The sequence below is a fragment of the Microcaecilia unicolor genome, chromosome 1 (genome assembly GCF_901765095.1).
Source record: "Microcaecilia unicolor chromosome 1, aMicUni1.1, whole genome shotgun sequence".
NCBI lineage: Eukaryota > Metazoa > Chordata > Amphibia > Gymnophiona > Siphonopidae > Microcaecilia > Microcaecilia unicolor.
Window position 1 is genome coordinate 131,512,071 of NC_044031.1, and position 11,972 is coordinate 131,524,042.

Consider the following 11,972-nt stretch of genomic DNA (forward strand, 5'->3'; position numbering starts at 1 on the left):
AAAAAAAAAAAGATGACGTGGGAACTTGCTCCTTTTGCTTTGTGAAATGCAGTGGTATATTATAAAAAATGCACTTGCCTTTTTATTATTATTATTACTATTTCACAGAAGAGGTATTGATTAATGAAGGAAGGGTTTCCTTTGTGCAGAACTGTACAGAGTCAGTCTAAATGTGCCAACATTGTCCAGTTCAGCACACTATTAGCAGCCAAGTTCATACAAAGTTAATTATGTTCAGTGGAAAATAAATCTGTTGGCTCAGGCTTCTTGCTATGTGAATATTCAATCACTGTTTCATTATTGCTACCAAGTATTACATATTAAGGGTTTTTTAAATTAATTTATCCAGTCCTTATATGCATATGGTTTTGCTTTTTAAACCCAAAGGTTTCCTATGATAGCATTATGCATATTTGAATTAGGTTTTCTGTACAAGTTTTGCTTGATTTGTCTTTATTTGAAATTTAAAAAATGTTTAAAACACATCATGTCAACAAGGAGCGGGGCTAGGTGTGGCAGGGTTCGGTGGGGCAGGCCTAGGTGGGATGGGGGGCCCCACCGAACTGGTCTGCACAGGGCCCCGCAATTGCTGAGACCAGCCCTGATTGCAAGGATGTGTGCCAGTCTCTTCTTTTTGAGTTGCTATTGGGAGCTTGCTTCTCACTAGTTTGTTTGAAGTTGGGTGGCTGTCAGAAGGCCAACACTGATGGGGATGGGAATGTCTCTTTCAGTAGTTCATCCTCCTGGAGTAGTGGCTGTAGATCTTTTATGATTTTTCTCAATTTTTCTAGCTCTGTGTTGTATGTCACTAGATGAGGAATTTTATCTGTGGCTTTCTTTTCCTTGTACTGTAGAGGTTCTCCCTAGGTGTTTTAAGGGAGGAGGCAATATTCTTGGAGATTATTTTGGGGTTGTAGCCTTTTTGTTTGAAGGATTCAGTCAGGATTTTGAGATGTTTATCTCTGTCCCCTGGGTCAGAGCAGATATGGTGGTATCTTGTGGCTTGGCTGTGAATAATGGATTGACTCTTTCTGGGGAGTAATCAATTTTGAATTTGTAGGATGGTATGTATTGAAAGAACTGTAAAATTGTTCTACAGTTTCTTCCCCCTCAGTCCAAATCATAAAAATATCATCAATATACTGGTAGTATTTTAGGGGTTTAGGCTGATATGTATTCAAAAATGGCTCTTCCAGTTCAGCCATAACAAGTTTAGCATATTGGGGTGTCATACTGGTGTCCATCACAGTGCCCATGATTTGTATTTAGATATCATTGTTAAAGTGGAAATAGTTGTGAGTTAAAATAAATGTGATTAAGTTTTAATAGTTTCCGGTGAGTATTGATGGTCCAGGGTGGATGTTTTTAGGAGTTTCTCACATGCAGCTATGCCATCTGCATGGGGAATGTTGCTGTATAGTGATTTTACATCCATTGTGACCAGAAGGGTACCCAGTGGTAACGGCTTTATATTTTTTAATTTATTCAGAAAGTCTGTGGTGTTATGAAGCTGTTTGTCTTGTTCATGAAAGGTTTCAGTATTCCCTCTATAAATCCAGATATTCCCTCTGTAAGTGTGCCAATACTAGATATGATTGGTCTGCCAGGGTGTCCAGGTTTGTGGATTTTGGGTAGCATGTAGAATGTGCCCACAGAAGGATGGTTTGGTATGAGTTTCTTCAGATGTGGCTGTACTTGTTTTAGAAGTGTTTTGATAAGTCTTTCAGCTGTTTTGTATAATCCAGCTTGGGATCCTCAGTTAGTTTCCTGTAGTATGTGTTGTCTGAGAGCTGTTTGTGTCCTTCTTTGATGTATTTTTGTGTGTCCATAATCACCACCAAGGCTCCTTTGTCTCCAGGTTTGATGACAATGCGTTGTTTTGTAGGGTTTTTATGGCCGCTCTTTCTGGTGGAGTAAAGTTGTACATAATTTTTCTTTTGTTTGCTGGAAAGTTGTGATTTTACCTTATGTCTGAAACTTTCTACATAGTTGTCCAGTTTGTTGTTTTGTCCATCCTGTGGGGTGAAATAAGTGTTCTTTTGTTTAAAATTGTGTTCCAGTCTGTTGGGAGTTTCTTCATTGTGGAAATGTACCTTCAAGCAGAGTTTTCTACAGAATTCTTCCAGGTCTGAGTATAATTGTATTTCATCCAGCTTGCTGGATGAGTAAAATGCCCCAATTTGACTGCCCCTATCGGACCGACCGTTCACTTGTCTATTAGATTGTAAGCTCTTTGAGCAGGGACTGTCTCTCTTTGTTAAATTGTACAGCGCTGCGTAACCCTAGTAGCGCTCTAGAAATGTTAAGTAGTAGTAGTAAAATGAAAGTCCTTTGTACAGTACAGAGACATCATGTGTGATAATTAATAGTTTGAGAGGTTTACTATCCCCATTTTATTTGCATTTCCTATAGTGTGATCGGTGGGGGTTTGCCTGAAGGACATCTGCAGACTTTCACTCCAAAAATAGCTTTGGAACAGCGCGGCATGTAATTAGACATATGATCACAGATAATTGCATGCAAATTTAAGCACGCAATTATCTCTGATCATGGGGTAGAAGTGCAGGAGAATTATGCCAGAGCATGCACTCAGCACAATCCTCCCGCACTTTTTTGACAGGTCTGGGCTGTCAAAAGCCCAAATCTGTCAAACACAGGGGCTGGAGGTCCATGGGACCACCAGGCCCCAACTACCCCTGCCCTGAGCAACGGGGGCTGGAGGTCCAGCGGACCTCCGGTCCCCCCCCCCCAGGTTCAGGGAGGGCTGGAGATCCAGTGGGTCTCCAGCCCCCCTAACCCCACCAGCAAAGGGTCCCTGGTGGTCCAGCGATCAATCCGCCCCCTCCCTCCCCACAATAATTTTTATGCTCTTTTAGTGATTTTCAATTTTATTTCAAGATATATATGTTCATATGGGAAGCTTTCAAATAAAAAAGCTGTACATTTAAAAAACACACATATAAGCAGTCATAAGCATTTGCTGTTGTTTTTATGTAGAAATATCTTTATTGTCATCAGAAGGAAAAATAAAGGCATTTAGTGCAGCACTGAAATCTACAATACAGCATTGCAAGTAACAAACCAAGCTCTGGAGCACTGACAAAAACATTTTGAATATAACCCTCCACCCCTTCACAGACCCCTCAAAATCTCACAACTCCCACCCCCCCCCCAAAAAAAACCCCTGCTCTTACATCCCCCCTACTACTACTACTACTATTTAGCATTTCTATAGCGCTACAAGGCATACGCAGCGCTGATCCCCTCCTAACAGAAAGAATGCAAAACCAAGGAGGTTTAATAAAACAATATTAACCTCACAAGTTTGATATTGTTTTCAATAGTGTCTACAAATGTTTTGGGTCTCTCAATATGTTGACAAGCTCAGCCCACTGAATAAGTCAGATAGGCTCATGCCATCTTCTGTTTTTATTAAACCTCCTTGGGCATCACCATCCACTTCTTTCTGCAGCATGTTTCCAAGTACTTTGTGGTGTTAGCTCTCCCTTGACAACCTGATAACTTTTTGTTGTTGTTAGTTGCTCTGCTCTGAACTCTGTATCTCCATTATGTTTTCTTGGCCTCTTCCCCACATTCTCTGCGCTGTCTTTGTCCCCCTTTCCCTACTCCCATTCCCCCCCAGCACCTGTTCCCACCTGTCCCTCATAATTTGGTTGCTATAACAATAGAAATTAAACAAAATAAAACATGGAAAAGAAAATAAGATGATGCCTTTTTTATTGGACATAACTTAATACATTTCTTGATTAGCTTTCGAAGGTTGCCCTTCTTCGTCAGATCGGAAATAAGCAAATGTGCTAGCTGACAGTGTATATAGTAAAAACATTCAAGCATTACTATGACAGTCTGGCAGGGTGGGAGAATGGGGGTGGGTCGGAGGTATGCATGGGGACATCAAAGCATATCATTGATATTCTAACAGGATGGGTGTGGATAGGTGAGGGGTGGGGTGATCAACAGAGACATACAGCTTTATGGTTTATAATGCGCTAGGAACCCCAGATCCTTGTTAAGTCCTTTCTGTTGGGTGTTAAAATATTCAATCATTCTGACTTCAAAGGTCTTACGTTCTTGTATGGTTTTAAAGATACCTTTCAGTATTCTTACTGTGAAATCACTGGTACAGTGTCCTGGTTCTGTGAAGTGCTGTCCCACCGGGGTGGGGGCCCTACTGGCTGTATTGTTCATGTGATGTCTATGTAAATTGAATCTTGTCTTAAGCATCTGGCCTGTTTCTCTAATGTAGCATCCTTCGTTACACTGAATGATATATACCACATTGGAAGATGAGCAAGTGAAAGATCCCTTTATGTTGAATATCTTTCCTTTGTGGATAACTGTGGGGTCCTCTGAAATATTTTGGCATAGTTTGCAACTGGATAAATTACAGGGACGTGTGCCCTTCTGTTCCTTTTCAGTCTGTGATGGAAGTTTACTTCTGATTAGCTTGTGTTTTAAGTTGGGTGGCTGTCGGAAGGCCAGTACTGGTGGGGATGGGAATATCTCTTTCAATAATTCATCCTCCTGGAGTATAGGTTGTAGATCTCTTATGATTTTCCTCAGTTTTTCCAGCTCTGGATTGTATGTCACTACATACAAAAATTTGCTATAACAAAAATTCCATCCCCCCCCCCCCAAAAAAAAAAAAAATCAATCAAAATACCTTAAATGTGAGTACAAAGTCATTAAGAGAAAAAGACTTCAAATAGTTGTCCCTGCCCTTAAATAAAATACTGGTTAATGTGGCAGTTATTTATTACCATTGCTTTAAAAATGCACACCAAATTGTAATCTTTAAAAGTATGTCTTCTTGAGTGGAGGGCAGATTAGGAGCCTGAAAGTTAAAGGGACATGGGACTGGAGGAGTGGCCTAGTGGTTAGGGTGGTGGACTTTGGTCCTGAGGAACTGAGTTCAATTCCCACTTCAGGCACAGGCAGCTCCTTGTGACTCTGGGCAAGTCACTTAACCCTCCATTGCTCCAGGTACAAATAAGTACCTGTATACAATATGTAAGCCGCATTGAGCCTGCCATGAGTGGGAAAGTGCAGGGTACAAATGTAACAAAATAAATAAATATACTGCCTTTCTGAGGTTTTTGCAACTACATTCAAAGTGGTTTACATATATTCAGGTGCTTATTTTGTACCAGGGGCAAGGTAAAATTATGTATCATACCTGATAATTTTCTTTCCATTAATCATAGCTGATCAATCCATAGACTGGTGGGTTGTGTCCATCTACCAGCAGGTGGAGATAGAGAGCAAACTTTTGCCTCCCTATATGTGGTCATGTGCTGCTGGAAACTCCTCAGTATGCCGATATCAAAGCTCCATCCGCAGGACTCAGCACTTAGAGAATTACACCCACAAAGGGACACTCTGCCCAGCTCACCACTGCCAAAACGGGGGAGGGGAATTAACCCAGCTCATCCCCACACAAGTGGGGGAGGGGAATCCGTCCAGCTCATCCCCGCGGAGCGGGGGAGGGACACCACCCCGCCGATGCGGGGGGATCTGGCTTATCCTGCAACCGCAACCGCGGGAGGAGCTGACTGACCCTAACACCGCTGAAGCGGGAGGGAGCGCCGGCAGAATTTATGTCTCAATCCAGCCCCGTAAAACGGAGGGGAGAGGAATGCAGCAGCTCACTGTAACACAAACTCGTCTCAACTCCTGAAGAATCCAATTGAAAAAACTTGAACACGAAGTCCTCCTGAACAGGAACTGAAGACTAAACTTGAACCTGAAATGCAACCAGAATATACAGATATCTGGGAGGGGCTATGGATTGATCAACTATGATTAATGGAAAGAAAATTATCAGGTATGATACATAATTTTACCTTCCATATCATCATGCTGATCAATCCATAGACTGGTGGGATGTACCGAAGCAGTACTCACCCAGGGCGGGACATTGAAATCCCTAACCGCAACACTGAAGCTCCAAACTGGGCCTCCGCCCGAGCAGCCACAGTCAAGCGGTAATGCCTGGAGAAGGTATGGGCCGATGCCCAAGTTGCCGCCTTGCATATTTCTTCCAAGGAGACGGACCCGGCTTCTGCCATCGAGGCCGCCTGAGCTCTAGTGGAGTGAGCCTTCAGCTGAATAGGCGGCACCTTCCCCGCGGCCACATAAGCCGCTGCAATGGCTTCCTTGACCCATCTTGCCACTGTAGGCTTAGCAGCCTGCAGACCCTTACGAGGACCTGCAAACAGGACAAACAGATGATCCGATTTCCGGAAATCATTGGTCACTTCCAAGTATCTGATGATGACTCGTCTCACTCACATCCAGAAATTTGAGAGCAGAGTATTCCTCTGGGTAGTCCTCCCTACGAAAGGAAGGGAGACAGAGCTGCTGATTCACATGGAAGCGAGAAACAATCTTGGGCAGGAAGGAAGGCACTGTGCGAATAGTCACTGCTGCCTCAGTGAACTGCAGAAAAGGCTCTCGACATGAGAGTGCCTGGAGCTCGGAAACTCTTCTGGCTGAAGTGATAGCCACCAAAAAGACTGCTTTCAACGTCAGGTCTTTCAGAGATGCCCTCGACAAGGGTTCAAAAGGCGGCTTCTGCAAGGCTCTGAGCACCAGGTTGAGATTCCACGCAGGCACCACTGAGTGTAGAGGAGGGCGCAGGTGATTAACTCCCTTGAGAAAGCGTACCACATCTGGCTGCGAAGCCAGGGAAGCACCCTTCAGGCGGCCCCTGAAGCAAGCCAGAGCCGCTACCTGGACTTTAAGGGAACTGAGCGACAGGCCTTTCTCCAGACCTTCTTGCAGGAACGCTAGCACTGAAGAAATTGGAGCAGTGAAGGGAGAAAGTGAGCCTGCTTCACACCACGCTGCAAAGGTACGCCAAACCCTGGCGTAAGCAGTAGAAGTAGAGCGTTTCCTCGCTGTCAGCATAGTGGCGATGACCTTGTCTGAGAAGCCCTTCTTCCTCAGACGCTGCCGCTCAATAGCCAGGCCGTAAGACCAAAGGGGGAGGGATCCTCCATCACCACGGGACCCTGATGCAACAGGCCCTGCTCCACTGGCAGCCGCAGAGGGTCGTCCACTGAGAGCATATCAAGTCCGCATACCAGGGACGTCTGGGCCAGTCCAGACCCACCAGGATTATCCGGCCCGGATGCTTTGCCACCCGGTCTAGCACCCTGCCCAACATGGGCCAGGGCGGGAACACATAGAGAAGCTCTTGTGTCGGCCACTGTTGGAGAAGAGCATCTACTCCCAGGGATCGAGGGTCCCGTCCTCTGCTGAAAAAGCGCGGCACTTGGCAATTGGCCGATGACGCCATCAGATCTAGGCTCGGCTGGCCCCAGCGCTTCGTGATGTCCAAGAACGCCTGAGCCGATAACTGCCACTCTCCGGGATCCAAGGTATGGCGACTGAGAAAGTCCGCCTTGACATTCATGACTCCGGCAATGTGGGCCGCCGACAGCTGTTCCAGGTTCGCTTCCGCCCACTGGCATAGATTCATGGCTTCCTTGGCTAGAGGGGCGCTCTTGGTACCTCCCTGGCGGTTGACATAGGCCACGGCCGTGGCATTGTCCGACAGGACCCGTACTGGCTTCAACGCCAGTACCGGGAGGAACTCCAAAAGCGCCAACCGAATGGCTCTGAGTTCCAGGAGGTTGATAGACCACTTTGCCTCTGCAGGAGACCAGAGCCCCTGCGCTGTCCTTCCCAAGCAGTGGGCTCCCCAGCCCGTCAAAGAGGCGTCCGTCGTGACGACAATCCACTCCGGGGTCACAAGAGGCATCCCTGCAGACGTCTGTCTTCAGCCACCAGCTCAGCGCCTTGCGCACTGCTGGGTCCAAGGGAAGGCGCACAGCATAATCCTCCGACACCGGAGTCCAGCGCTGCAGCAGAGAGTGTTGTAGTGGTCTCATATGAGCCCTGGCCCAGGGCACTACTTCCATCGTGGCCGACATAGAGCCCAACAGCTGCACATAGTCCCAAGCCCGAAGCGGGGAGGCTACTAGGAACTGGTCCACCTGAGCCTGAAGTTTGACAATCCGATTGTCCGGCAGGAACACTCTGCCCACTTGGGTGTCGAATCGAACTCCCAGATACTCCAGGGACTGAGTCGGGCGCAGCTGGCTTTTCTCCCAGTTGATGATCCACCCCAGGGAGCTCAAAAGAGCAATCACCCGGTCCACAGCTTTGCCGCACTCTGCATAAGAGGGGGCTCGGATCAACCAGTCGTCCAGATAAGGATGGACTTGTACTCCTTCCTTTCGCAGGAAGGCCGCGATGACCACCATTACTTTGGAGAAGGTCCGCGGAGCAGTAGCCAACCCGAACGGGAGGGCTCTGAACGGGAAGTGTCGGCCCAGGACTGCAAAACGCAGAAAGCGTTGATGAGGAGGCCAGATGGGAATATGCAAGTACGCTTCCTTGATGTCCAAGGATGCCAGGAACTCCCCTGCCTTCACTGCCGCTATAACAGAGCGGAGAGTCTCCATGCGAAAGTGCCGAACTTTCAAGGCCCGATTGACCCCTTTGAGGTCGAGGATAGGCCGTACAGAACCTCCTTTCTTTGGTACCACAAAGTAAATGGAGTAACGTCCCTTGCCAAGCTGATTTTCTGGCACCGGAACGACCGCACCCAGGCGGATGAGATTGTCCAAGGTCTGCTGCACTGCCACAGCTTTGACCGGAGACTTGCAGGGAGAGAGTACAAACCCGTCTCTTAAGGGTCGGCAGAACTCTAGCTTGTAGCCGTCTCTGATGACTTCCAGCACCCAAGCGTCTGAAGTTACCCTGGTCCACTCGCCCAGAAACGAGGACAGGCGTCCTCCAATCTGCACTGGGCCATGGACCAGGACCCCGTCATTGGGTACGAGACCCTGGGGGAGGACCGGAGGGCGCACCTCCGGGACGGCGGTCTCTGTGAAAGGAATGCTGCTTGGGGGAGAAGTTCCTCTTGAAGGAAGAGGGGGCAGAGGAGCCCGACTTGCCTGGGCGGTACCGACGGGCTTCCTGAAACCGTCCTCTGGAGTTACCGGGGCGAGCACTGGCCCGAGCCCTGACCTCTGGTAACCTCTTGCCCCTAGACGTGCCGAGATCGGTCACAATTTTGTCCAGCTCGACCTCAAAAAGCAGCTTGCCTTTAAAAGGCAACTTAGCCAGGCGGGACTTAGAGGCGTGGTCAGCAGACCAATGTTTCAGCCAAAGCCACCGCCGCGCAGAGACTGTCTGAGCCATACCTTTAGCCGAGGCTCTCAAGACATCATACAGTAAGTCTGCCAAATAAGCCAAGCCCGATTCCAGGGCCGGCCAATCAGCCCTCAAGGAAGGATCCGAGGGGGAAGCCCGCTGCACAATCGTCAGGCACGCCCTGGCCACATAGGAGCCGCAAACTGAGGCCTGCAAACTTAAGGCAGCCGCCTCGAAGGACGACTTTAAGGCCGCCTCCAATCTTCTGTCTTGGGCGTCCTTTAGGGCCGTGCCACCTTCCACCGGCAACGCCGTTTTCTTAGTCACCGCAGTGATTAAAGAATCCACGGTAGGCCAAAGAAAGACTTCCCGTTCACTTTCAGGCAAAGGATAGAGGCGGGACATAGCCCTAGCCACTTTGAGGCTCGCTTCCGGGACATCCCATTGAGCCGAAATTAAGGTGTGCATGGCATCATGCACGTGGAAGGTTCTAGGCGGGCGCTTTGTCCCCAGCATAATGGCGGAGCCAACAGGGGCTGAGGGAGAGACGTCCTCTGGAGAGGAAATCTTCAAAATGCTCATGGCCTGCAGTAACAGGTTGGGCAAATCCTCTGAGCGAAAGATCCGTGCTGCAGAGGGGTCATCCGCTCCATCCGAGCGGGAATCCGTCTCCTCCAAGGAATCCGCAAAGGACCGTTGGGAGAACTCGGATACGCTGCCCTCATGTACATCAGAGGAGACAAAGTCCTCTAAGGCCTGGGAATCCACCCGAGGGCGTTTACTTCTGGGGGCCTCAACCCCTTTATCGGACAAGGGAGAAGGGGCAGTGTTCTGCATAAGGAAGGCCTGATGCAGCAGCAAAATAAACTCGGGGGAGAAACCCCCCAGACTGTGCACTTCAGCCGCCTGGGCCACAGCCCTAGACGCACCCTCAACCGGCGCTCGCAAGAGCGGGGGAGAAACATGCTGCGCATCCAAGATGGCGTCCGGCACGACACTCCGCGAAGGAGCCACGCGGGAAGAACGGTGCTTAACTTTAGCCGCTTTTTTGCCGTCGCCCAAATCAAGGGCGGCCATGGCATTAACGTCTCCCAGCTCAAGGGCGGCCCAAGAAGAAGCCGTCCGAGCAGCGTGGCTGGCCAAGATGGCGGAGGCGAGCAGCGGGGGATGGGCGTTTATGGCGGGAAAAACCGCCGCACCGGAGTAAGACCCGGGACACTGACCGGCCTCCGAACTGACACCCACCAAGGGCGAGTCAGACTTTAAGGCCCCCGCTTCCCCGCTAGAAGCGCACACGCAGTCCGGGGAGCGATTCTTCGCGCCCTCGCCCTCCGACGCCATAGGCCACGTGGAGATCGATCGGGGAACCCCCTGCCCGCTATAAAAAGGTAAAAATTACCTGCTTCTTGCTCTGAGCTGTAACGACCTGGTGTCCCAGTGAGTAGCTGCAATAAACGTTTAAATAAACGTCGAAATAAACGCCCTTAAGGACGTTCAAAAATTTTTTTTTTTTTTTTTTAACGGAGCCAGCGGGAGGGGGAAGAAAAGGAGGGACCTGGCGCCACCAGGTTTGCACTTGCTCAAGAAGAGCCCTCAACCCCAGGTACTCAACAAAACCTAAAAATTAGGCTTGGAGACCTAGCCAGAGCTGCTGCTGTGTGTGACCACCACCTGCTGAGATAGAGAACATACTGAGGAGTTTCCGGCAGCACATGACCACATATAGGGAGGCAAAAGGATTGTTCTCTATCTCCACCTGCTGGTAGATGGACACAACCCACCAGTCTATGGATTGATCAGCATGATGATATGGAAAGGCCATATAACCTATCCAGTCTGCCCATCCAGGTCATCTACTATCTCTTCTTCCCTTGAGAGTTCCTACACTTTCTTTATACAAAGTTAATTTTACAGAGACTTGCGCTTGCTGCTTCTTTGTGCCAAAAGTGTGGCATTGTGTTCTGATGGTGTTACACCCTTTTTCAGGAGGCAGCTTAAGGTGCTTTTCTTTACACAAGCATTTGGCTAAGAGCTCTGAGTGGAGCACCCTGGCCCTTTTCCTTATAGGTGGCTTGCTAATTTTATATTGCCTTAGGCCCTGTGCTGGCCACAAGCCTCACCTTTGGCGTATGTTTGATTTTAACTGTAGATGGTTTTTGTGCCTTTCTTGTATTATTATTAATGGAGATGTGTTTGTAGGTATGATTTTTTTAATTATATATATTTGTTTGTTGGGCTCCACATAGTAATAGTGACAGAAAAATAATAATACCTTGTATTGGTACCTCCTGGTATATGCCATTATACAAGGTATAAGTATTCCATCCTTCTGCATCTCCCCCAGAGGTGTGCTTTGGAAGTGTTCCTTTAATTCTACTGTGATAATGGAACAGAGAGCAGAGAGCAAATAAGGTGCTTGCAGCTACCCTTATGAAAGCAAACTCTATTCTCAACTTTCACCAATATCTTTATTGAGAGCTTAGTAGTAGTGTAACAAGACATCCACAAAACAAGTCTGATACCGAACTTGTCTTTACTGTAAATCAGCTTCAATATGAAGCTGTAAAATATCAAAACCCACTTTTTTACATGCTAGCTATTTTCAGCAAATGTACATTTTAGACACATTGAAGGTAATGAATTACATACCAGCAATAGTTCAGGCTGGACATACTTTAAAAGCAACATAAAGATCCATTGGTAACTACAGTTATACAGTTTAAAATGATTAGAAATATAAATCATGCAGAAGGTTTCAAGGCTGTGCTAAGTATTTCCATAGGACA